This window comes from Canis lupus, chromosome 21 (assembly GCF_011100685.1).
Source record: "Canis lupus familiaris isolate Mischka breed German Shepherd chromosome 21, alternate assembly UU_Cfam_GSD_1.0, whole genome shotgun sequence".
Taxonomy (NCBI): domain Eukaryota; kingdom Metazoa; phylum Chordata; class Mammalia; order Carnivora; family Canidae; genus Canis; species Canis lupus.
In genome coordinates, this window is record NC_049242.1 from 43221790 (window position 1) to 43249710 (window position 27921).

Below are 27921 nucleotides of genomic sequence, written 5' to 3' on the forward strand. Positions count from 1 at the left end.
TGCCTTAATCCAGTCTGGTTTATGTAACCCTCATGACAATCTTAAGAAATAGAAGACCAAAACTTAAAAAGTCATTTTCCCAAAATCGTACCTAACAGTGAAGTCAGTATTTTAAGCATAACATGTCTACACTCCTCCTGAAACTGACCTTCTCTCCTAAAAAGAGCCCTGATGTGGAGGCTTTGCCAGTTTTGGCGGTGTCAGTACCCTTATCATGGCTGATTTCAAGTTACCAACAGGCCATCACGAACGTGGAGCTGGAAAAAAGATGCTCCAAACCACACGAATATTTCTATGATATAGACACAATGACCTGAGTAGAGGTATAGCCTTAAGAGCCTAGTAAAGTGCAGTAAAGTAATTAGGAACTGGTAAGTCTCGAGTATCCATTCCCTTTGTAATATAATTTATTTAATTGTAGGTTTAATTTTTAATAATGACCGAGTTGAGCCACTGACTTCCACTGGCTTTCACAGTCACCTGAAAATTGAACACCTGGCTCTCGCAAGCTGTCACAAGCCAGTATGCCTGACTCCAAAGCCCTCTATACTAGTGTTTAACAACACATGGTCTGTGGAATACAAATTCTTCAGTCTTTTCTGAAACAAGATTTTAAAGGTCAAATATATTTGGGAAGTGCTGCATGATTGATTGCCTCTTTAAAAATCTACCATTTAGATTGGTGTATTGTAGTCCCTAAGAAGTGTTGGGGTAAAGAGACCTGTTAACATCAACCCCCAGGTTCCCCTTTGCATGTATTAGCCCTCAGCATCCTGCAGCATGGGTGCTCCTTCCACTTTGGGATATGCTGTGCATCTGGGGAAATCCTAGCAAAGTGATTAGAGAGTACTGGCTGTGGAGCCAGACCACCTGAGTTTGAATCCTGGCTCCACCATTTGAGGTTGAGGGTCTTTGGGCAAAAGTTGAGGGTCTCTGGGCAAATAAAAACTTCCTGTCTTCGTTTCCTACACTACAACACAGGAATAATAGTAATTCCTATTTCGTATGGTCATGGCGAGGATTAAATGAGTTAGCATATACATGAAGCGCGTAGAGCAGCGCCAAGCACCTGAGAAGTGCTACCTGAGTTTACACCAGGATTACCCTTGTTCTCATGCCACTCGGCCTCTAGCCCAGTCTTCCATCTCCGGATCTCAGGCTTCCCAATTAGCAGTATGGAAGAAGGCAAGGGTCTCCTGACATTCTTTCCTAAGTTCAAAGCATTTCTAGCCATACTAGAAAGATTTAGGATTTGCCATTTTTCTTGAACCTGCCAACTTGGACTGTGATTTTAGATTTTACATTTAAATAAAAATGCCCTTAATTAGAAACCACTTAGACAGCCCATGACATTGATTAGAGAGGAATTTTCTTTTGCCATCAAGAAGATAATGGTGGCTTAACAGCAGGCCTCTTCCTTCTGAGTCAGCATCATCAGGAGCAGGAATTGTCACCTTTCACAGAAGACTGGCTCCAAGTCCTCCTAGCTCTCTTGCATCCATGACTTCTCCCCGGACACCTGAAGGGCATGAACCCCTCCAATGCTTTGCCTCCTTGCCAACTTAGCAAGCTGCATTCTGCCTAAGAGCATCGTGGAGAGGTGACTGCACACGGAATCCCACAAGAGCTGGGTTAAGGGAAGCTAGCTGTGACTTCACCGTAGTTTTGCAGAAACCTGATTTTATTTGAAAAGGAGTATGGGCAAAGGGCACGAAGAGGTCACTCAAAAAAACACACATAAGACCAACAGACATAAAAATATGTCTAACCTCACTAATAATCAAAGAAATGTCTTAAGACAACATATTTCTTATGTTAGGGCAAAAAAAAATTTTTTTCCAATTGATAAAATCTAATAGTGGCAAACATGTGAGGAAACCAGCATTCTCTTACACTATTATTAGGGAATATAGTATATTTTTGGAATACCATTAAACAATATAAATCAATATTTGAAATGCATATGTCATTTGACACAGCAATTTGACTTTAGAAACATCACAAGAAGATAAAATTGGACCAGGAAACAGAGGTGTATGTTCAGAGAGACTCAAAACGGCTCTTAATTATTTATAAAATGGAAACAAAACTAATTATATATGTGGTAGATTAAATTGTGGGTCTCAATTTTTTACCCCAATCTGCACTCACATGTCTTCATCATAAGCAAAGTCTATTTCCCATTCCTTGACTTTGGCTTTGGCTATGTGATATGCTTTGAGTGGTACCTGGGCAGAAGGAGGATGAGAGACACCTGGAGGAGAGCCACCCTTGCCCCTATAGACAGAGCAGCCATAAATTGAGGCCAGCCTAAGTCTGCCAAAGTCCAGCCAACCTCCAGACATGTGATATATATATATATTTTTTTAATTTATCCATCTGTATCTAAGTGTAGAATTTATATAGAATATGTATAATTATATAAATTATGCATATAATACATATATACTTATATGTAAGTCATTGTTTTAAGTCACTGCAATTGAAGGGTAATTTATTAAACAGTTCACCCATACAGTCCATCAATAGCACATGTATGTGATACCACACTATGCAGCTGTTACCGGTGATGATATGATCTATACTTACTGGCATGGAAAGGTGTCTACTCAATATTATAAAGTGAAGGAAACCAGATTTCAGAACACTATCTAGGTATAATTACACACACACACACACACACACAGATATAAGAACAGATGTTTTGTTTATTTCTGGAGGGTGGGAATCAGAATTTTTTTCTTTTTTCTGTAGTTTTGTCTATTGCTTTTATTCTTCAAAGAGCCCTCATATTTTTTAGAATTGGAAACATGGCAATGGCAAAGATTGTAATATATACTTAGAGAACAAAAAAGAGTAGTCTGTTTAGAATAAAGAGAAATGCAGTAGGAAAAGAGGATCCCAGGTTACACACCACCTTGAAAGGTGGACAGAGTTCAGGTGTGATGTACTGAGAACTAGAAATAGACATAATAGTAGTTAGCACTGATTCATGCTCACTCCAATCATTCTTATCAGCTTATCCTGATAAGTGAATGATCTCGTGTAGTCTACATAGCAACCCTTTAAGGTCATGATTTTACCTTTCCTCATATTATAGAAAAAGAAACAAGTTCGAGGAGGATAAATAACTTGCTCTGGATCACACAGTGGATTTGAACACAGATCTGTCTCCAGAGCCCATCTTCCTTCCAGCATGCACGCTTATTCTCATTGTGGGCTTTGAGTGAAGGAATGGCAGGGAAGAGTGACAGGAGGTGCTAGGCATGGAATCCGAATACCCAAGCTCTTATAGCTGAAGGGGCTGTGGATAAAGGCTAGGTGGAGGGCACTATAGCTCAGAGGAGAGGTCAGAGAATCAGTCAGAATCAGAGGTCCAGTCCTATCTCAGCACGGAGTGGTTGTGCACCGAGGCCCCTCTAACTCTGGCTTTATCCTTCCATGAAAATGTAGGATAAATAATAAATACCTCCTTCATAGTAATGGACGTCACTTCAGTGCCTGGCACATGAGCCACCAATAAATGGTTGCTAATATATTTTTTTAATTTTTATTTATTTATGATAGTCACATCAGAGAGAGAGAGAGGCAGAGACACAGGCAGAGGGAGAAGCAGGCTCCATGCACCGGGAGCCCGACGTGGGATTCGATCCCGGGTCTCCAGGATCACGCCCTGGGACAAAGGCAGGCGCTAAACCGCTGCACCACCCAGGGATCCCGCTAATATTTTAATATAAATAAAAGCACTTTGGAAAACATAAAATGCTAAACACATGCTAATAGTTGCAATTTACAATTTTAATGAACACAGTGTTTATTTAAGGCAGGGAGACGTTCCAGTGGAGGAAGCTCGGACTTGGCAACAGGCTAGCACCTGCAGATGAATGGATGTGACAAGTTTAAAAGGTCACCAAGATATAAAATCTGGAAAAATAGCGATGATCTTGATGAAGAAAGCTTCATTACTAAATTGTGGAAAATGTGTTGAAAAGCCTGTTTGTGGCAATGAAGGCTGTCTGTAAAGGATATGTTCATTCATTCATCCATTCATTCATTCACAAACACCTACCATGTGCCTGGCACTGTAGTATACTATACTCAAGCACATTATGGTGGGAAGTGAGGGGGGACAAAATGTAGTCAAATGGTCACACAAATAAGTGTAAAATGCATCAGTGATAGAGAATAGGTGCACGGGATTATGAAAACAAAGAACCGGAAAACGTTTCCGGAGAACGTGATGATGAGATGATGATGATTCGGCTGAGATCTGAGGGGTCAATAGAAACCTAAATGACTTAGTTCAGGTTGTTACTTTGCAGATGTGCGATCAGCTTCCCATTTGGCCACGTAAATCAGAGGCTCTCAGACTTGAGTGTGCTGAATCACATGGGGCTTGGCTCGTAGACCCGCGCTGGGCCTTGACCACGGAGTCCGGTCTCGGTGAGTCTGGGGTGGGGCCCGCGGGGTGATGCGGGTGCAGCTGAGCTGGGGCCACACTTTGAGAACCCTGCTGCAGATTAACGCCCAACACTGCCTCCTGCCAACTAGCACAACTAACGTGAGCAACTTGTAACAAATGCTTTCCGGGTTGCTCACCACAGAAATCAATTTCGGAAGTCTTTTGGTTGAAATGTTTTTACACCAGGTTGAATGTTAACATTACATGTTCAACCTTTCTCTTTATTGAAAAATGAAAAAAAAAAAAAAAACCACCACCACCGTAATCGCGGCCTCGCCCTGCAGTTAGCTCTGGGTGAACAAATGTCAAAGCACTGCAAACAACTCTAATGGGATCTTTGAAGGGGAAGAGGAGTGCCTGCCTCCCCCCCACCCTGAGGCCACTGTGGGTGCAGAGCAGATGAGGGGCATGCCGGCTGGGGAGCGGCTTGGTTCGGGATGATCCTATAATTTACAGTGTGAGAATTCTGTTCCTCGGAGGCTGGGAAAAGGGAAAGCTGTCAACTATCGACCCCTGATCTATTTTATTACTTTGCAACAACACCACACAAGAAATGCATGAGTACATCCCCTTCTAAGCGAGCCAAAGCAGTAGAGATAAGGCCGATAAGGCCGTCCCAGCGCTCATTCTTCTCTTCCTTTCCCCAGAACTAATTTTTGTTGTCAGTTTGGCATTTATGTTTCCAGACCCTCTTCTACACAGTTTCTATGGGAACAATTGATTCTGGTTTCCTGTGAAGGTATCATGCTCTGTGTTGTTCCACAACTTACTCTTTCTTTCCACTCATGGGTATGTCCTATGGATTTTTCCATGTCAGCGCAAAACTCCAACCGTGCTCTTATTTTTTGCATATTACTGCATAATACAGAATAGCAAGGTCCTTTATAAACAGGCATTTAAGCAGCTTCCTCTCCTGCCAGTTTTGCTATTTTCTTCTGGTTTTTTTTCAGTGCCTATAAGCAAAGCTGGAGTGAACATTCTTGTCCGTGCCTTCCCATGGGCAGGGGGGGCGCCTCTTGAAGGCAGGTATGGAGAAAGAGAACCACAGAGGCCCAGTATTTGAGTGTTTTACATTTTAATAGATATTGCCAGATTGGCCCCCGAACCCCACCCACAGGGGGTGGAGGGGCAAGTGCTGCTTCCTTATACATGTGCCAATAGTTGGTAATACCAAACATTTCCATGCTACCATTCTGGTGGGTGAAAAAATAGTATTTCATTCATGTTTGCACCTTCATTTCCTTCATTACTAGTAAATTTGAGCATATTTTCATATTTCCACTGTCCATTCAATTTTCTTAGCTGAGAAATCACCTAGTTATGATCTACCCATCGTTCTTTTGGGTTAACTTTTTCTTATTGATTTCAGGTGTTCCTTATGTAATCTAAATGGGAATCTTTTGTCTCTGTGTTTCTCAAACACTTTCCCCCTTGCGCTTTCATTTTAGCTTTGTTTATGGATGTCTCTTCTAGGGTGGAGAAGTTTCCTTTAGAAATAGATTCACCATCCTTTTCCTTTTTTTTTTTTTTTATAAATTTATTTTTTATTGGTGTTCAGTTTGCCAACATATAGAATAACACCCAGTGCTCATCCCATCAAGTGCCCCCCTCAGTCACCCCCACCTCCCGCCCACATCCTTTTCCCTTTAAGGACTTTGCTTTCTGTATCTTGTTTAAGGGGGGGGGGGGGGTCTTTATTCTCAGGATGAGAAAGCCCAGCCCTTCCGTTTTATCTCACAGGTGTCTGAACCCCATTTTAGACTATAGCCAAGGCCTCTGTGTACTTGAAAGATAAAGGGTGCACTTTACTGGTGCTGATGTCTGCATCTCAGAGAGGATTGTGTCCACTGGGCCTGGGACATACCTGGTAATTTTCATTCCCGGGGAGCTGGGACGACTCCAAAGGCTTCCTTGTACCCCTCCTACAGGCAAGACCGGGAGTCCCTTTTGCCACCAGAGGCCTGTGTGGGACCTGACTCCCTTCTGACTATGTTGCAATCGTTTATGGTGCTGACACTCCCATCAGACTGGCCAAATCTCGAAAACAGGCAGTCTTGCTCACCTCTAAATTCCCGATGTACAGCCTGGCCCTTCGAGACGCTCGGAAAATGTTTTCTCAAGTGAATGAATGAGGCACTAAGGCCCTGAGATCTTCTGGGAAATAGAACTCTCAGTAACATGGATGCAGACACAGGCCAGCTCAACAAGACAGGCTGGCACAGAAGCATCTAGATGCTTGCTTGTCCCTCCCTCTAGGCTGTATGCGTCATGACAACAAAGAGTCCACGTTTACTGCTGTTACCCTCATACCTAGAAGAGGGCTTAGAACCATATATGCCCCCACCCCCGCCCGGGCATAATTATGGAATAAATGAATGAACTACAGATATATTTCCATCTGTCTTCTCTCTGAAGACACTAACTGGCTTGATTTTCTGGTTTTCTTCCCCTCCCAGGGAGGAGGAGGCTCATCTTCCTCCGCCCCCTCCCAACACAATGGTGTACTGCAGATGCATTTTGCAGATGTAAGCCTGAACCTCAATGTCAGGCAAGCCAGAAGTGCACTCCAGAGAGCAGGGCGAGCAGTCGGCCAGAAACACAGTGTGCGGATGGGCTGAGAGCAGGTGAGAACTTGGCCGCTGAACTGAAACCGTAGGGCAGAAGGTAGAGGCTACTGTGGTCTATTTTTCTTTTGATTTATTGCTTTTGTAAGAAGTGGCTCGTGTACCCAGAGAATTACGAAGGTAACCTAAAAATCCCTCTGAATCCTGCAATCCTGGGGGAACCACTGCTGACATTATGAGCATCCTTGCAAGAATTTCTGTATGCATGTGTCAGGTTACGTTCACCTACAAACGACAGACAACCAGAACGATGATGTAAGCATGATCACAGCTCATTTCTCTCCCACGTGGAAGTCTGCATAGGTGGTTCGGATTGGCAAGGATCTCCACGGTGCCAGTCACCCCGGCTCGTTGTCTTGTCACTCTATTGTATGTGGCCTCCAGCTCATGTTCCCAAGGACTGCATTTGCAATCTAAAAAAAAAAAAAAAAATAGATTCCAAGAGAAAGGCCAAAGGAATACATATATTTCTGCTTATATCCCATTGGCCTGAACTAAGTTACGTAGCTGCAAGGGACATTGGGAAATGTAGTCCTTGTTCTGGCAGCCCTGTGCCCAGCTACAGATCCTATTACCATGAACAAAAGGGGAAACGGGTACCCAAGGGTATCTGACAGTCTCTGTCACAGGGTCTGGGTAATATTACATAACAGGATCACAGAGACAGCATAATATAGATTACAGGCTCTGGAGAGAGCCGTGGGTGGAAATCTGGCTTAGCCACTTACTCTTTAGTTTACTTGTCTGTAAACTTGGGGATTATAACAGAACAAACCTATTCCATAGGACTGTTGTGATGACTGATGAGCTAATATACGAAAAGGGCAGCACGGCACCTGACAACTAGCTCTCAGTCAAGTGGCCTGTTAATCTTCTGCTTTTCTTCTTTAACACTCACCAAAACAGCATGAATAAGGTTCTAAATCACCATCTATAAACTTGCTTACCTTATCCTCTGAATGACACCATACGATTCCATTATATGGAGAGGAAATAATCTTTTTTAAAAAAATATTTTATTTATTTATTCATGAGAGACACAGAGAGAGAGAGAGGCAGGGACACAGGCAGAGGGAGAAGCAGGCTCCATGCAGGGAGCCCGATGTGGGACTCGATCCCGGGACCCCGGGATCACACCCTGAGTCAAAGGCAGATGCCCAACTGCTGAGCCATCCAGGGGTCCTGAGGGGAAATGATCTATTTAACTAGTCCCCTCTTCATCAGCATTTTAGGTTGTTTCTAATTTTTACCATTACCAATGAAACGTGTCGTATCAATTTTATTTTGTCCTTGCATGATTATCTCCTTAGGGTAAATTTCTAGGTGTGGGATAGCTGGATCAAGTTAATGTAATTTTTTAAATAAGAAATGACATATATTATTAACAGCTAGCTCCTGAGGACATGGGAGCTACAAGTTTTGAGTACCTACTAAGTGCTGAACCTTGTGCTAGTTGCTACAGAGGGTCCAGAAATAAGTAAGCCATGCCCTGCAATCGGGGAGGAAATGCAAAATTCGGATGCTGTGAGTATTGGTGACCTGGGGCTCAAGCCATTGTGGGAGTCTGGGAAGGTCTCCCTGAGGACTTGCTATGTCACATGGGACCTGAGGCCCAAATCATGTGTGGGTGTGGGGAAGGGGAGGATTGGAGCAGGAAAGCATATTCCGGGGCGGGGGGGGGGGGGGGAGGAAAACGGGTGTTGAACTGATAAGCTAATGGCTAAGAACATACACCCTGGAGCCAGAGTGTCTGAGTCCAAGGCATGGCTCTGCCTACTTACTACCTGCGAATGACTTCTTCATGCCTCAGTTGTCTCATCTTTACAATGGGCATGATAGTAATTATAGGGTTCTACTCGAGACTGAATAAGTTAGTGCACAGAAGTATTTAGAAGAGCTCCTGGCAGCTAGAAAGCACACCGTGTCAGCTAGTATTAGTGCTTTCATCTCCCTGCCCGTCCTTAGAAGTCAGCCCAAGACTGAGAGTTCAACAGTCAGCGTCAAGGCCACCCATTTGTTTTGTGAAAGGGTTTCCTCTTTCACTCTTCCAACATGTATTACGGAACCCCTCCTAGAGCGTATTTTGCCTAGGCTTCGAGAAAAAAGTGGCTGGTGGTAAGAGGTATTTGAAATTAAAAATCTGGGCAGCCCAGGTGGCTCAGCAGTTTAAGCACCTGCCTGCGGCCCAGGGCGTGATCCTGGAGTCCCGGGATGGAGTCCCACATCGGGTTTCCTGCATGGAGCCTGCTTCTCCCTCTGCCTGTGTCTCTGCCTCTCTCTCTCCTCTCTCTGTGTCTCTCATAAATAAAATCTTTAAAAAAAATTAAAAATCTCCCACAAACAGAAGCTCATGTAGCTACGAAGCAGTCTGTGTTGTGCAGAGAAGCACAGGGTGCTCTGTGAGGGCTGATCGGGGGCCGTCCAGCGAGGACACTGTGAAGAAGCCAAGACCTAGGGGGCGGGGGGGGGCGGGGTCCAGGGAGAGAGGAGACTGGCTGGCCGAGGGAGCAGCCTAAGGAAGGACCCCGGAGGGCCTGTCTAGCACATCAGAGGGACCCAAAGCAGTGAGCTAAAGGGCGAAGTGAGCCAGGGCAAAGGTGCAGAGAGGTGCAGTGGGAGGCAGCCGCTGGGCCACAGTTGCTCTGCAGCCCCCAAACAAGGCCTGCCCTTGGACTCTCAGGGGGAGCGTGCAGTCTGAGTCCCATCCTGAACACCTGTGTAGCCTCTCCAGGGTCGTCATTTTTGCCAACGAAAGCTACCTTCCTTCCAGCCACTAGGTCCTCAAAACTTTCCTTGCACTTGCTCCCCCAAAATCCTGAAGCTTAGCTGGGAAGTCCTGCAGACCAGCACGTTTGAAGGAAAGAAACAACGTTTACTGAACACCTATTATGGACCAAGGACTGCTCCGAGCCTTTTAGCCATCTTACCTCATTCACTGCCTGAGAGTATGCAAGAAGTATTGCCTTCTTTTGATAAATAAGAAAAGAGAGACTCAGACAGCAGAAGTAACTTGCCCCAAGTCACACAGCCTGTCAGGCAGTGGTCAGGTGTCGGAGGGCAAGGTGTGAACAATCACCCCCTATCGCCCAGACCATCAGGCAGGCGTAGGCTTGTTAGATCTCAGGAAACCACTTCGCTGTGCAGTTTCAGGCAGCAGCAGGCCGAAAATTACAGAAACCTCTTTTCAGCCAAGTGTAGAGTTCATTAAGCTGCAGGGAGCTCTTAATATCTTCAGCATTTCTCAGCAGCCCTATGCTCCATGAATAAAGGAAGGAACTAATACCCATCCCTAAAAAGGTGAATGAAAGCCTTTGCTATCTAAATACTGCAGATGAGCATCTCCCCCATTTGGCTGCAATTACCTCGGCTGGTCCCAAGTTACATCACTGCTAGTGAAATGATTAACAAAATAATGGTAATGATACCAACGGTAAATTAAATGGAAATAAAAGGAGCTCAGTGTACTATTCAATTTCCCACTTGGGGACCACTCCTAAGTTGTGTACTTCAGCTTCCCGCTGGGAATTTCCACATGTAAATAAATATGCCTGGTTGAAACTGCAAACTTAGACCTCTGTACGGGGCTAACACTGAGTCCTAACCCTGGGATTGCTTCTCCCTCCTGCCAGGGAGAGTTCCTGAGGCTAATGTCAGTGAAGATGGATTTCTCCCTCCCCCCAAAATGTTCCAGTGAATTATGTAAATAGAGACAAACACCTTATAGGACTGACCTCTGTCACAGAATTTGACAACCTCCTGCCCTACCAAACCAAGTGGAAAATTGGATTTAAAGAAAACGAATCAGGACTTCCACTGCAACCCAGATGCTTTGTGGTATCCGGGTTCTCACCACCACAAATCAACACAACCCCACCAAGAGAAATTACCAGCAGATGTGACAAGGAATGGGCATGGCAGTTGGGGTCCACTTCATGTCATCAGCAGATACCTGTCTTGTCAAAGGCCCTTTTATTAGGGTTTCAGCCATAGTCATTGGGTTTTTTAATAGTTCACCCTACACGAAGATTGAGAACTCTCGATTTAAAATCCAGCTCTGCCTCTTATTAACCATGTGATTTCAGACATATTACTTCAAAAGCTTTCTGGGAACCATTTCGTCATCTTTAAAATAAGGATAATAATAGTACCTATTTGACGATGTAGCTTTGAGAAGTGGAAAGGGAATGAATACACGTTGCAGTGCCTGACCCAGACTAATTGCTCAAGAAATGAAGTCTGTTCTTACTGCTATTAGATTCCAATTAAAGGTTGATTCCATTTCAGGATTAGTGTAAATTTTGTTTTAGATTCTGATTTTTAACATGGCTGGAGACTGTCTTAGGTCTTACAGTTATACAGATATCAGGCAATATAAAATTAAGTTGTTCTTTTAGGAATTACTTACCTAACACTTATTAACAATGTAATTTGGAGCAAATCCTACCTTCATGGGGTCTTAGCTTCCTTTTTTTCAACTGAAATTGGACAAAGACAGACAAAATTATGAGTCATAGAAGATAAAATTAAGGAGAGATGTGAAATTATAAGACTTAGAAAAAAACATAAGAGTAAACTTTCATGACCTTGGATGAGGCAATTATCTCTTTCATATGACAAAAAGTGTACAAGTGATAAAAGAGAAGATTCACAAGTTGGAGTATATCAGAGCTGAAAACTTTTGTGCTTCAAAGGGTACCATCAAGAAAGTGCAAAGACAACCCACAGAACGGTAGAAAATATTTGCAAATCATATATATTGGATAAGACTTGAATCCAGAACATATAAAAAAAATACAACTCAACCAAGAAGACAAACAAAACAATTTTAGAATAGGCAAAAAATTTGAATACACATTACTCCAAAGAAGACATGCAAATGGCCAATAAGCGTATGAGAAAACACCCAACATCACTGGCCAGCAGGGAAATACAAATGAAAACCACATGAGATAGTACTTCACACCTACCAGGATGACTGTGAAAAGGGCAGACAGTCACACGTGTTAGGGAAGAGGTGGAAAAGTTGGAACCCACACACGTTGCCAGCATAAAAATGTGGAAAGGTGCAGCCACTTTGGGAAAACAATCTGACGATTCCTGGAAGGATAAACAGAGAGTTACTTAATGATCCAGGAGCTCCACTCCTGGTAGCCAAGAGAAATGAAAACAGATGTCCACACGAAAACTTGTACAAAATATTCACAGCAGCATTATTCATAATAGCGCCGCAGTGGAAACAACCCAAAGGTCTCTTAACTGATGATGAACCTTGAAATCATTAGGCTAAGTGAAAGAAGCCAGTCACAAAAGACTACATACTATTAACTCCATTTTTATAAAATGTTCAGCATAGGCCAATCTGTAGAGATAGACCTTTAGGCTGGAGGTGGGAAGGTTTGGGGGAAAGTAGGAAATGACTGATGGTAAGTACAGTTTCTTTGGGGGAGGGGTGATGAAAATGAATTTTTTTTAATTTTTTTTTTTATTAACAAAGATTTATTTATTTTAGTGAGGGCAGAGGGGAGGGAGAGACAAACCTGAGCAAACTCCCGGCTGAGCAAGGAGCCCAACAAGGGCCTCAATCCCACTACCCTGAGATCAGGACCTGAGCCTAAGCCAAGAATTGGACCCTAACCCACTACAGCACCCAGGAGCACCGGTGATAAAAATGATTTAAAGTCAGATTATGGTGACAGTTGGTCAACTCTGCAAGTATACTAAAAACCACTGAATTTACATTTTAAAAATTAAATGGTCTGGACACGACCTTGCCCAATTTAACATTTTATAGAATAGAAGCAGATCTTGGAATGGAGCTGGGCCCTGCAAGGAAAAGAATCACCCTGTGGACGGCGACAAATCCAGCACCCCACTATAAAAATCAGCCAATTCACGGGTTAGCTGCTGCATAGGCGCCTAATAACCATTGACGTTTGATGGGAGCTCATCATGTATGCCTGGTGCTCTTGTAAGACTTTCCTGGAGTCTCACTTAATCCTCACAGCAGCCCTAGGAGGGTTCAGATGAGAAACTGAGGACCGGAGGATTGCAAAGACAGGAAGTTGAGGGGTTAGAAGCAAACGCAAACGGCCTGATTCCAAGGCCCGTGGCCACACTTCTTTCCATCCTGCCCAGCTTCTTCTGTGCATCTACCTGGGTGCAGGCCACGTGTACGCTCCATCAGCAACCAGTGCACAACCGAGCTTAAAATAACCTTATCGTTTCTTGCTTTTCAAGCCGTGAATCCGCTTTCCTGCCTTCGCAGGCCCCCTGCGATCTGCTTGCAAGGCACAGGCTCCGGCCTCCCTCCCAGGGCTTCATCTGTGCCTCTTGTGCAAAACGGGCTGACGTGCTCCCTCAGGGTCCCTTGCTGACCACCTGCAGCGGAGCAGCTGCCCAGAGGGTGGCTGGGGCCCCAGACGCTGGGCGCTGGGAGGTGGGAGGTGGGAGGTGGGCTACAGAAGCCCCGAAGGAGCCAGGCGGCACAGGGCCCTGCCCACACCCCACACCCCCTCCAGCGTCAACGCCAGAGGATGCCTGGGAACTAGGGTCCTGTGGTGGGAGCCCCCCCTCCACCTGCTGCAGCCCCTCCCTGGCCTCCTCTCCCTTCTGGGCTTGAGGCCCCTTCACCTGCCCCAGCCCCTCTGGGGCCTCCTCTCCTGCCTCCACCTGCCCCAGCCCCTCCCGGGCCTCCTCTCCTGCCTCCACCTGCCGCAGCCCCTCCTGGGCCTCCTCTCCCTTCTGGGCTGGAGGCCGCCTCCACCCGCCGCAGCCTAGAACATCCGCTTACTGCGTGCTTACACCCAAGAAAGCCGGGTGCGGCTCCGGAGCTTGCTGTAGGTAAAAGCAGGGTTGGTGCCCACCCTGGCACGAGCGGCCAGGCCCCATGTGGACAGCTGGGCCTCCACCGTGTGAGCGGCCCAGGAAGGCCACTCAGCCGTGTCTTAGGTGTGTGACCCAGTCTCCGAGGCCCAGGGGACCGCCGTGGGCACCAGAAGCTCCTTTGGAACGACTTTTCCTTTGCAGGTAACTAGCGCTTTTGCCAACCGGTTGTCAAGGTCTGTGTTTTAAAAACAAAGAACAAAACAAACCAACCAGCACCCAAACCCTAAAAATCCAGAGTTGTATGATGACCTCACCCGGGGTGACCAAACAGCGCCGAACACTGGGCCCCCTCCTCCTCTATATCCCGACTTCCTAGAGGGATCCGGGTGGGGGCGGGGTGTGAGCCCAACCTTGAGATTCCCTGTCTACAACCCATTTCCAGGTGGGTCCAGAGAGGGCCCCAGGGCCATGTTTGCGCCCCCTTCCTGCATGGCCTGATCTCCGAGAGTCATATTCACTTCTCTAATGAACGTGTCTTTAACTGGCGAGGCAGCGCTGAGCAGCCATGAAGAACATGACCGTGCAGAGCCAGGTCAAGATGCAAATCAACTGCCTCCAGTCCCGGCACCAAGGGGCAAGGAAGCACCGAGGAACCTAAGGTAGTGGAGATAATTTTACTTTCTGGGACTCCAGGGAGGTAAAGTAACACAGGCATGGACTTTGATAGAGCACTTGAAGTGGGTGGGGTGCTGGGACCTCCCAAACTCCCTAGCCCGAGTCACAACAGGTTAGTGCCTCCTTCTTACCTGGGGTAGTCCACAGGTTAATTGAAGAGGAGGCAAGCGAGGGCCAGAGCTGCTTAGGCAAGGAGCAAGGAGCCTGAGGCCTGCTCTCCGGGTTCATCCCAGGCTTTCCCTGCCCAGGCTCAGTGTCTAAAGGCCTAAAGAATGTCTGATTGAAGAGACGTCTAGTTAGGAGGCTTCCGAAGTCCCCCAGACCTGGTTGGCTGGTGCAGCCTGTCCGTCCCTCCCTCCCGCCCCCACGTTATTCAGGCTACCTTTCTGCATCTATAGAATGTGGGCCAGGACCTGCTGGGTCAGCCTGTGATTTAGTGACTCACTGTGAAACCCAGGCTGAGTAATAGAACCTGAAGCTCTCTTCTTGTTCATTTTCAGGATGGTTCTCTTGGGTTTGTTTATTCCTCGGTCTCTCCTGATTCTGGCCTGAAAGAGCTAAGCCACAGTCAGATGATCAAAGCAACTGGTGCAAGACAATTGCTTTGATTTGCTGTTTGCTTCAGATCTGGATTACCAGCTGTAGCCTTTCTAATCAAGCCTCTCTGAACACAGGATTTAAACATTGACAGGTACCAGGGCCCTTAAAGTCATCTGTTCTTCCCAATTTGTCCCATGACCCTGTTTCTCGAAAAAAATCTTTTGTATACCTTCTTTACTATCCTGAAATGAAACAGAAGTAATATAAGCAACCTGTATACGTGATTTTTAAAAATCACCCTAATACCCTTATATTACATAGGAGAAGTTGAAAGAGAGTAACGTATTAGGAATAACATATACTTTACTATGGACATGTTTGGGTACAACCCAACTAGGGACATAAGGAAGAAGTCAGAGCCTATACCTATGCACAAAATGATGTAGAGAATTCAAGGGATACGTCTGCAATAAGCTCCAAACGTACATGGATCCAGGAGTGTTGTATTGGTGACTCAGACACCACGAGTAGTGTCAGTTTTCCAAAATGAATTCTAGCATTCATGCTTCAGAGGTTCATTTTGCACCTGCCAAAATGAGTTCCAAAGGAATTTAAACAACTCTTGATCAAAGTAATAATAATAATAATAATAATAATAATAATAATATAACCCCACAAATTCTCCTTCCTAAGTATCTGTTCAAGAGAAATGGAAACACATGTCCATGCAAAGACTTCAGGAATGTTGACAGCAGCATTATTCGTAACAGCCAGAACAGGGAGCCATTCCAAATGTCTATCAACTAGTGATGGGCTGAAAAGAAAGACGTGGTACACTTTGGTGGAATACCACTCGGCACGGTAAGAAGCAAGCAAACTACCGACCCATTGCACAGTGCACCTGAACCTCAAAAAAAAAAAAAAAAAAGTTATGCTAAGTAAAAAAAGGGAAACACAAAAGGCTACATGTTGTATGATTCTATTTATGTGAAAATTTTTTTTAAGATTTTATTTATTTATTCATGAGAGACACAGAGAGGGAGAGAGAGGCAGAGACACAGGCAGAGGGAGACGCAGGCTCCATGCAGGGAGCCCGATGTGGGACCTGATCCCGGGACTTCAGAATCACGCCCTGGGCCAAAGGCTGGCACTAAACCACTGAGCCACCCAGGCATCCCCTATTTATGTGAAATTTCTAAAAAAAACAAATCTATTGAAACAGAAAGCAGATCAATAGTTGCCCGGGGGTGGAGCAGGAACTGACCACAAACAGATACAAGAGACAGAAATGTTCTGAATCTGCATCGTAGTGATGGTTGCCCGACTTACCCAGTTTACTAACATCACTGAATTGATTAAATACTTAACTGAATAGATAATGCTTTAAAAATGAGTGAATTTGATATAGCAAGTAAACCACAGTTCAATAGGACTATTTTTAGGATGTACCCTGCCCTTGATTTATATAGGAATTCCAGTTTTCAAAAATTCGATGTCTACCGGTTATGCCAAAAATGAGTTGTATTTATATTTAAAACAGAGCCTGGTTCTAGCATCAGCTAATCATGGACAAGTTTTTCCTGTCTGTGAGTGTCCAGTAGGACATGGAACAGTTGTGAGGGACAGTTCACTGTGAGGGGCTGTCTGGTATATTTTAGGTCATCTGTCATTCCTGTCCTCTGCCCACTAAATTCCAGAAGCAGCCTCTAATCATCGTGACACTGAAAATGTCCCTGTAGAAGTCCAAATCACCCCCTAGGAAGTGGTTTCATCCCCACTGATAATTCCTGATGTAGTCCAACGTCACATGGGGAAACTGAGGCCAGGTGAGGGGCAAAGACTTGCCCCAGGGGCCCAGACAGGGCCCCAGACAGAGTTAGTGCTTAGCTGCACTTGACCCAGACGTTCTGAACCACACTTCAGAGTTCTCTGGCCTATATCAGACCTCATCACTCTTGGTCTTCTTTCTCTCCGGGCTGCTCCATCCTCCTGGTACCTACCACGTAAACGGCTCAGCCTCATTCAGAGTTATAGAACAGAAGAGGCAGGCAGGGACCTAGAGATGGTCAGTATTATACGAGCACAGGAAATTCATCCTCCGGGAGCTCAAGCAACGAGGGCCGCTGGTTCTATGAATATCAAACGTGAAGCTCCAGGGAGGGTATGGGCCCGGGAATGTTGGACACGCTCCACGCAGGCCGCGGCTCCAACCTTCCCCCCCTTGGCAAACATCACAAATGGACTGTGGCATGCCTGCCTTTGGAGACTGGATGCCGGGCCCGCCTCTTTCTCAAGACTGTCATCGTTAGCTGCAACCTTCAGAAGAGACAAATAGTTACTGTCCTAGAGATGCCGGGTCCAGAGAAAGGAAGTGGGCCGGGTGCAGGCATGAGACAAAGAGCCACCACTAGCCCAGGAGGAGGAGAAGGCTTCTGGGCATGATAAACAAAGGAGCAGACCAAAATGAAAAGACCAGGCAAGGACACCGAAAACAACATTTTAGGCTTTGGTTTCAGACAGATGGGTCCTCAGAGAGCAGATGCTCAGTAACTGCTTGATGAATGACCACTGAGAGAAGAACAGGGACTGTCTGTCCTGGTTTTATAGCAACCTCTTGGTCAGAGCCCAAGTAGGTAGGCGTGTGCTGCTCCCCAAAGTGAGGCTCAAATCCAGAGGTCTCGGAAGCTGATCTCATAGCCTAGGCTCTCTGGAGGGTCCTTGTTTTATACCAGAGGAGATTCAAGCCGGACCCCAGGAGTTCTCCAGCGCAGACAGATGTGATCACAAGAAGAGGCTTCTCTTAGAGGGAACCAGAGAGGCCCATGCAATGCCTGAGATCTGGGGAAAGGCGTCTAGTGGCTGAGTGATGAGCGCCTTGGAGTCAGACATGGGTTGAGATCCCAGTGTTGCCAGTTATTAGCTTTGTGATCTTGAGCAGGCTGCTTAACTTCTCAGAAGTCATTTTTCTCATCTCTGCATGGGATCTAACTCAGCGTGTTGTGAGGATTAAACGAACGGACATTCATCTGGCTTGTAAATATTCATTTATCTCTCTGCCCTTTTGAAAGTAGCCATGGAATGTAGCTAGGACGGCCGGGATCCCAAGCTTCAGGGGTGGGTCACAACTGATCTCATCACTCGAGATAACCCCAGACCTGTTGCTACACTGACCAGTTCAGGGATGGCTTACCTAGGCTGTGCCAATCAACATGTGGTTTTCTCCTGGTTGGTTCAGTTGGGTTCAGTTAGTAACGTTTAGAAAAGTTGGGTAGGAGGAGGACTGACTCTGTTTCTCTCTATTTCTCCTCCTACATATGAATGAGGCGTTATATGGTCCCAGTTTCTGCCAGAAGCTATTTTGCATCCATGGATAAAATGTCATCTGCAGAAAGGCAACACATGGAGTAGGGCCTGTCATTACCCGGGTTTTACATACAAGTACGCCAAGGCTCAGGCAGGTTAGCTAGATTGTTCAACAGCTACAGCTACTGAGCGGTAGAGCTTAGTCACGGAGAAAGCAAGCCGGGCCCCTGATCAAACCCTACCTGACCCCGTATCATCTGTCCCTGGATTTTTAATGTGAAATCCGGATTGTTACTTAAACCATAAAGGTTTAGCACTTTTAAGTGCTCAATAAATGCCAGCAATCAGATCAAGAGGATCACTAATTAAAAACCAAAAGAGGGTTTGACATTTTCATCCCAAGGTACCACACGATTTTCCCAATGGCATTTAGCTATTTCACAGATCTATCGAACAAATTAATTCAACAAATAACGATGGAGTTCCTACTGTGTGAGCAGCCTGATGCTAGGTGCGCAGTTACAGTGGTGGGCCAGACGGGTTAGGTCCTGCCAGAGGCACAGACGCACCGGCCTGGAAAGCCTCACCCCATCGCCACCCCTCTGAGAAGTCTCCTTCTTGCTGAGCTCAAGGGGTGACCTGCATGCCCCCACGTCTGTGCATCCCTGAAAGGAAAACCTTGCACACACGTAGACACTCTGCATGAAAGGCACGTGGCTTTCAGTGTGAAGTTGGCAGGATTCACTCTTCTTCCTGCCTCCACACACACTCCACCGTGGCCGGGTGTACCTTCCTGGCCTTCCTCTCCCCCTTCGCCTTCATCTGCTTTCAGGACTTCACCGGCAGCTCTCTACGATGCTTCCTGGCTGAGGCAGAGGCTCACGGTCCTCCTCGTGGGACCTCACCTCCATTCCCTGACCCTACCCCCTTCGCCCCTCTGGGTCTTCTGGCTTCAGGCCGTCACCTTGCCCTGCCTTCCAGGCTCTGCCCGCTTTTAGTTTACACTTACCTGCAATGTCCAGCCCACTGCTCTGTCTCAAGGGCTCTCTTTAAACCTGCTCATATCTCTACGTGCCCACCGGTGGCTTATAGGGGTTCTGAAGATAATTCCACTATGCCTGCATTCCTGACTTCTGTTGTAGCTCCTGGCCCCCGGCCTAGACTTGCCTCGTGCCTACATAAATTCCTACCTTTAACATAATGGGGACAGTGACTTGTCCTGACTCCAAAACCACATTGCAGACGAGAGGGAAAAAAAAAACACGCTGCATTTCCATCCCATTTCCCCCAGCTTTGCTTTTCCTTTTGTTATATATGCTGAAAGCAAACAAGTAACACATGTTTCAGGAGGAAAATTCACATTATAGCATTTGATAAAGTGGAAAGTGAAAGCCTCCCATCCGTCCTCCCTCAGGCCCTCTCCCCAGAGGCAGCCGTGCTGCCAGTTGGCTTTGTAGCTCTGACCCGAGGTAGTCGTGGGTTCTAGAGGCATTCAGGTCCCAGTAGCTGTAGGTGGTGCACAATCTAGCTAACCTGCCTGAGCCCCGGTATACGTGTATGCAAAACTCAGGTAATGACAGGTACTACTCTTAAAGTTGCCTGAGGTGAGGGTGGAGGGACTAAATATAAAAAAAAGACCATACAGCACGTAGAAGACTGATCAGCATATGGTTAAATGCTTAATAAATGTAAATTATTATTTAACTCATTTTTAGTAACAGCCATATAGGGATGTCTTCTGTGACAAGCTCATGTGCTTTAGAGATGCACTGACCAGTTACTCCGGACTCGTGATCCAATACTGAGAATGGGCGTTTGAAGTTGGGGCCACTTAGAAAACTCAGGACCTCTGGCTTTGGTTTTCCTGTTTGCAATCCAGTGACGTTGTTCATCCCAGCTTCCAGGGGTCCACATGCTGGCTAGAAGATACTCTAAGAGACCGTTGTCTAGCAAAGGTCACTTCTGCATTCTTCTAGCCGTGTTCTCAAACCACGCACCCTTTCCTTTCCCCCACGAGCCATGACCTGGGCAGCCAGCACTCTGGTGGCTACCTCTGCCCTGAGCTGCGCTTACTAGCCGTTAGCATTAGAAGACTTTCTCCCTGTTCTTTAGCATGCGAGGCTCGCAGCGCCCTTGCTCCCTAGCAGGTTAGAGCAATCAAAGTATGTTTGCATCGTTCTCTTTTCCAGAGAAAAAGAAAGGAATGAAGCAACAGACCAGATGGATCTAAATTGAACACCCTTTTCTCGGCACTTAATTTCCTTCACACCGAGCACCAAAGTCGTTTGGCGGCCTTCTGGGAATACTTCCCCAGCAACGCCTGGAGTTGTCACCATTTGACCGCCGTAAACCGTGTAGAGCCTCATGGGGCTCAGCTCCCCACGCAGCACCAAGGAGCACGATCAGAAACTACCGTTTACCCTGGGAAAGCGTCCCGTAAGTGGCACCGACCACTCTTCCCCAGTACCACCAGGCCCCAAGCAGCGCTGACGGCCGTGCTCAGCAGAAGATCAGGGGAGACGGAGGCCGACCCAAGGCAGCCCCTCAGAATCCAGTGCCCCACCGTCCCCAGTTGGGACGTCCACCCTCTGCTGTCGCTCGTTCGCGGTGCCACCTGGCCATCTCCAGGGCAAAGGCAGAGGAACAGGAGGTGGGATTCATAGTCGCTCTTTCTTCTTCACTACCCGCATCCGCTCAGCTGGCTGGCCAAGTCTACCCAATGGCAGGTCTCATATCCGTCCCAACCTACTTTCTAGTTCAACAAAATGTATGGGAACACTTGGGGGCTTTGTCCACACTCAGCTGAAAGAACAAATCCTAACAATTTTATTTATTTATTTATTTATTTATTTATTTATTTATTTATTTATTTATTTATATTTTTAAAGATTTTATTTATTTATTCATGAGAGATAGAGAGGCAGAGACACAGGCAGAGGGAGAAGCAGGCTCCATGTGGGGAGCCTGATGCAGGACTCGATCCTGGGTCTCCAGGATCACGCCCTGGGCCAAAGGCAGATGCTCAACCGCCCAGGGATCCCCCAATCTTCCTTTTTAATTATGTGACCTCCAGCAAGTCCCTTGACCTCACTGAGTCTTGGTTGTCTCATCTGTTAAAGGGGGAAACAGTGCCTAATGCAGGGTGTTATTGTACAGATTGAATGAGGCTGGCATCCACTAGGTGCTCAGGAAATAGCCGGTGGAGGATGAAGGAGAAGTGAAAGGACACTTGCGGTTAAAAGGAATGGAATTGATGTGTATGTTTACTTTTTCTTCTTTCCCAAACCATATTAAAATGGAGATAACAAGGTAAGTATAAGTGTAAACTTACAGGGACATGCAGAGCAAAGGCAGCATAACCTTGATCTGTGATCCCTAAATGCACAGGAAACAAAAAAGAAGCCTTCAGTGTATGTAACCCCTTCGCTACCAGTTAGTACTTGCAAAACGAACCACTCCAAAAATGATGGCTCAGAACCAAAATCATTTTATTTGTTTACAGTTGTGTGGAGCCGGTGGTCTGGGCTGGGCTGAGAACGCACTCCTGCAGGTGTTAACTGGGTTCGCTCCTGTGCAGTCGGGTTGGCTGTGGCTGAGGCTGGGCCCCGCTGGCTGGTCTGGCTTCTCCCTCCCCGTGGTCTTTCTCTCTGCAGGAGGCTGGCTTTTGCGTCTTCACCCGGGGGTCTCCGAGTTCCTAGCAGCCATAGGATATAATTCCGTGCACACGCTTCTGCTTTGACCCGCACTTGCTAGCATCCCATTGGCCAGTCACAGATTCAGTGTGGGAGGGGACTAGAGAGTCAGGGCACCTTGAGTCATGGGGGACCTTCGTGCACCCTTATTGCACAGCTTCTGAAGCACATGCAGCATCTTCCTCAGCTAAGACGATCTGTGGGACAGACCCAGGTCGCTCTCGATGGAGATGCTCTCCAGTGGTCCTGATAGAGTCAGGGGTAGATCGAAAGAGATAAAAGCAGGTGGGCAAGTGAGGTCAGCTTAGCAGACCAGACACAACAGGAACCAAAGGCTCACGTGGGGGACACCAAGAAGGAAACTGGTTCATGCTGCGGATCCCCAGAGAGTCAGAAATTGAAGGCACCACGTACATCTGAAATCCAGAGCACAGGCGGGGCTGTAGAAGAATGAGCTGGAAGCCGGTGTAAGAGGCGCTGTCCTGCTCCCCTGCATCTTTGGCCCTGCCCGCACAATCCAGTGAGTACCTGTCCATAGCCCAGAGTTCAGATGTACCCAGGGCAAGGTGGAACCAGGGGGATTCCTGTCTTGGGATACCAAGCACTGCTGAGGGTGGGGGCACCATACTAAAAACAGGGGGGTTACTCAGTTAACAGTAAAATAACAATAATAATAACATTAGAAGGTGCCACAGTGATTAACAGAAACTCCGGAGAGAGAACAAAAATGAGTGCAGGAATTCTCAAAGACTTCAATACATATCAATAAAGTTTCACAGTTTAAGGAAATGAGTTCTGAAATTGAAAAAGCCCACTGAGCACTTTGCAGAATTAACTTAAAGAGGAAAAAAAAAACAGAACTAAGGGAATTCACTGTGAATTGCTCAGCGGTTGAGCATCTGCCCTCAGCTCAGGGTGTGATCCCGGGTACTAGGATCGAGCCCCACATTGGGCTCCCTGCATGGAGCCTGCTTCTCCCTCTGCCTGTGTCTCTGCCTCTGTCTCTGTGTCTCTCACGAATAAATAAATAAAATCTTTAAAAAAAGAGAAAAATCCCAATGGCTTCCACAGAGAAAAGATCAAACAAACAATCAACAACGAAAACAGGACACACAAAGGTTCAGAAATCCACATGGCATCAGACTTAGTGGCCACCGTAGGTGCTAGAAGATAATGGACAAGTGCTTTCAAAATCCTGAGGGGAAATGATTTTCATACTAGAATGCCATACCCAAAGTGTAATTTTAGTGATAAGCTAATGATATCTTAGACATTCGAGACCTAAAGAAATTTGCCTTTACATACATCCTTTCTTAGGAGGTTACAATAAATAAGGAAGACCTAGAAATCAGAAAACAGGACCTGCCCATTATTAGCCTGTTGTCTCTTATCTCAAAACTATAAACCCACACTTGTAATAAATATTCCGTTTCGTGGTGCTGGACTGAGACTCTGAAAATCCCTTCCACCTCAGCCAACTGGCTCCCTGTTACTTTGTACTGATGGGGAAGGGGTTGGCCAGAGGGGGATGGGAGGGCTGGAGAAAGAGGAAGGGACTTGCTCCTTCCTGTTGGCTTCCTGTCTGCAGTTCCTGGATCACACTGACCACTTCTTCACCCTGGTACAAACATCATTTTCTTGAAGCAACAGGTGAAGCCGGTTTGCAGTTTTCTCCAACACTTGCAGGATCTACTGTTGTTCTAGAAGTACCAGCACCTGCCGAGCCACTGCCTTCACGCCTTCCTGCACATGCAGTTAAAGTCACTGCTATGGTTTCTGAAACCCAGTGGCAGTGGGAGGAGACCCCAGCACAATGGATATGCATCGGACTGGCAGGCTGCTTGAATGGACAGACCCAATTGGTCACCTTCCTATATCTATACTCTTTGCAGACTGACTTCTAGAACCTTTCACTGAAACATGGAATCTACTCTACACCTTGATTCTGGACTGCCATTGTGACTTGCTTGGCTGGCAAAATGTGATGGAAGTCACGGAGGAACCAGTTCCAACTACCAACCCGCAGGATTGTGAGCTGAATTAAGTGATTGTTGTTTCCAAACACTACATTTTAGAGCGATTCATTGTGCAGAAATAGCTAACTGATGCACAGGCTTAGAGAGCAACCAGTTTGCATTTAGAGCAAGAGGACTGAAGGCTCACCAACAGATATATATTCAAGAAACAAAATGATATCATTAGATAAGCTAATGTGCTTGAATATGTCGAAAGAATATTTACATTTCTGGAGAAGAGTTAAATAATGATTTACTTTTAGATTCATAGAAAGCTAGGCAATTTATAATATAAAAATTGTACAAGAATGACAATGCATCATAATATTTGACAGGCCTCCTCTGTGAATATTCATATAACCATAATAAAGCAAACACTGAATATTGTTTTAACCTTAAATTATAATATAATGATATTGAGGTGTGTGTGTGTGTGTGTGTGTGTGTGTGTGACTCATGGGCACACATGTGATGGAAGGTGAAGAGGAGAATCAGGGAGAAATCTAAATCCTATATTCCATAATTAGAAGTCAAGAAATAGCAGAATGGGGACGCCGCCTGGGTGGCTCAGTGGTTGAGCGTCTGCCTTCGACTCAGGGCCTGATCCCAGAGTTCTGGGATCGAGTCCCACGTCGGGCTCCCTGTGTGGAGCCTGCTTCTCCCTTTGCCTGTGTCTCTGCCTCTCTCTCTGTGTCTCATGAATAAATAAAATCTTTTAAAAAAATTGTTTAAAAAAAAAAAGAAATAGCAGAATGACTATGTTGGAAGCATAGAGATAGATTTCAGAAGAAACAACTAAATTAAGTAGACACCTCTAAGGAGTAGCGATATTAGTGGGAGAAGTTGGGACTCTTATTCTAAGTCTTGTGGAGTGATTTGGTATGAGTGTGTGTGTGTGTGTGTGTGTAATAAAATTCAAATTTACTTAAACGAACGGCCTTTGTGGATTTCCTTCTGTAGCAATTGCCAACTCACTATTGTGAACTTGATTCCCAAGGCTTGGTTTCAGCAGTTGTCTTTTCGTCGCAGTGTTCTTACTAGCTGAAATGCAGATAATATTCTTCAAAGTCCTCGTGTGTCCTCAGGCCCTTGCTCCCAAATCCAACCACTGTCTTTGGTTCTCCCTCCCAGTTGTGGCGGCCCACCTCTCTCCACCACCGTGTGCATGCCAGGTGCTCAGGACATCTTCCCAACTGGTTTCCCTGACTCTCATCTTTCTTGTTTCCTTCAAATATTCTTCGCTCAGCTGCCAGAAATGATCTTTTTTTTTTTTCTTTTTTTAGAAATGATCTTTCTAAACAAGTCATCTCAGGTCATGGCCCTGTCTAAAATTCTTTATTGATTCTCTTCATCTACGGGACAAAGTATATAATCACCAAAATGGCATGCATGGGCCTTCATGGTCTGGGCTCTCACCTTTCCAGCCTCACCTCTTGCCATCTGTCAAGCTTGTCTCCAGCCCCACTGAGCCTCTTCTCACCCCTTGTTATTGTCATGTTCTGGTTTTCTGCTTAGTTTTTGCACACGGGATTCCCTCTGGCAGGCCCTGTGGGTTACCAACTCAAAATTCACTCTTCTTTTCTTTTTATCTACAGATTCCCAGAAATTCCCTTGGTCTCAGGGGAGGCAGGCCCGAGTCTTATTCCGGAGGTGGGCATATAAGCCAGTTCTGGCTACGGAACATCGAGAAAGGTTTACTTCCTGATAAGAGGAAGGTATGCAAGCAGAAACCTCTCAACCCCATGCTCCCCTCTCTTCCTTCCCTGGAGATGGGCTAGTGACCTGGATCTGCTGTAGAGCAATGGGAGGAAGAAGAGGGGTCCCTCCTGGAACTCAGACTTCCTATAGCCTCAGCACCAATGCTAGAAACACCACCAGATGTTTTACTGTAGAAAAAGGACTCCTTTCTTCTTTATGCCACTGTTGACTGGACGTCACTTGAAGCTGAAAGTATTTTTATTGGATATACCTACACTTCCCAGGCTCAATCCTGCTCATTAAAGAGCTCTGTCCCTGACCCTGTGCACCTGGAGCTTCTTGAATTATTATTGTTATTTTTTTAAAGATTTATTTATTTATTTATGATAGAGAGGCAGAGACACAGGAGGAGGGAGAAGCAGGCTCCATGCCGGGAGCCCGACGTGGGACTCGATCCCTGGACTCCAGGATCACGCCCTGGGCCAAAGGCAGGCACTAAACCGCTGAGCCACCCAGGGATCCCCAGCTTCTTGAATTAGAGCATAATGGCTGAAAGCACCGGTTCTGAAGCCGGACTGCCCAGGTCCATCACCCAGCTCTACTGCCTACTAGTTGGTAGCCTTGGACAAGTTATTTATCCTCTCTGTGCCTCAGTTTCCTCATCTAATAAATGGGGATAAGGAATTATTGACTTTATCTAATTATCACAGGCAGTAAATGAGTTAATATATGTATTTCGTACCTGGCTCCTCATAATCATTTAATATTTGCTGTTATTAACACAAGTTTCATCATACTCAATCACAATAGCCTAATAATCCTCTTCCCTGATAGGTTGTAAAGTTAATGAAGGCAGGGGGTGCATCTGTCTTGTTTATTATATTCTCAGGGTTACTTTACTGCCCAATAAATATTTACTGAATAAGTAAACATAGACCATGTAAACAGTATACAGAAGGTAAACCAAGCCAGACATTAACCCAAACGGAAAGGCTTTGTTCACCTGAAGTCAGTGAAAGGAGTTATAAATTCACAGCTTTGTGAGTTCTAGAAGGCTACTGCAGGAAAAATTTCCCATCGTTGCTTCAAAAGACAAAACACCCATGTGCTCATCAGACCTCCAGTGAGCAAGTTTCATTCCATCAAGAAAAAAAAAACACTAGATCAGCCAAAAGGTCAGCTCAACAGCCAGTGGTGAGCCAGTTGCCTGTAAGCAATTGCCTTGTCCTTGTCCACATTTGGCCTTCTGAAGACGGAGACTGTACCAAAGATAGGCTGTGGGAAATAACAATAAATCAAGGCACAACAATTCCAGATAATTGTTCCTCCAGTATCTTTCTTGGTTTGTTTTGATTTATCAGGCTTTTCCTTGTCATTCATACCAGAAGCAGAGGAACTCCCACTGTCTGCACTGTCTGGGCTTTCGACTCATCCTTACCCCTCACTTGAGCTGGAATGTCATGACACAATTGTCCTTTACTGTGTGTGTGTGTGTGTGTGTGTGTGTGTGTGTGTGTGTGAAAATAGGGAAGAAAAGTCTAGCATGAGCATCGTTGCAATACAAGTACTCACTATTTTCTGGTTAGTATGGAGTTTTTTCCCCTCATGTCTGCTGACAGGTAAGACAGGGGAAAATACTCCCTGGGCCTTCAGAAAGCTTTCACCATTGATCCTCATGATAATTGACTTTCTTATCTCTTTCTTTTCCTTTCACTTTGAGCAATTATGGCATCTTCCTTTGCAAAAGCTCAGTAATTGGAAAACTGGTTTATGAATCTGGTAACCTTTTCCTCCCTAAAGGTTTTTCTCCCCATCACACAGAAAGCTAAGGGAAAGAGAAGAGAAAGGAAAAAATGTATGTATTTTGTGAGCTGTAGAAGGATGAAAATTAAATTTATTTAATATTCCCCTTGTTACTTTTCAGGAACTACTTAAAGAGGGGCACAAGATCCTTTGGATAACAACAAGGCTGAAGCTACATGAGGCACTTTCTTTTAAAAATATATATATTTTTTGGGGCAGCCCCGGTGGCGTAGTGGTTTAGCGCCGCCTGCAGCCCAGGGCATGATCCTGGAGACCCGGGATCG

General features: G+C 45.8%; 2 long non-coding RNA genes across 3 annotated transcripts; one reads left to right on the plus strand and one right to left on the minus strand.

Annotated features, from left to right (window-relative positions):
- The first annotated feature begins 4230 nt into the window (after positions 1 to 4230).
- On the plus strand, positions 4231 to 27921 carry LOC119877368. 2 transcript variants are annotated; one of them, XR_005375839.1, is made up of 6 exons: positions 4231 to 4443; positions 6919 to 7086; positions 14354 to 14570; positions 15087 to 15277; positions 25732 to 25851; positions 27759 to 27921. It is a non-coding gene; the product is annotated as an uncharacterized LOC119877368 (long non-coding RNA). The 2 variants fall into 2 exon arrangements; XR_005375838.1 differs by lacking the exon at positions 27759 to 27921 and having other exon boundaries at positions 25732 to 27751.
- LOC119865032 lies at positions 6088 to 19553 on the minus strand. The gene is made up of 4 exons (XR_005375840.1): positions 19439 to 19553; positions 12054 to 12183; positions 11492 to 11561; positions 6088 to 7499 (listed from the first exon to the last, which is right to left on the minus strand). It is a non-coding gene; the product is annotated as an uncharacterized LOC119865032 (long non-coding RNA).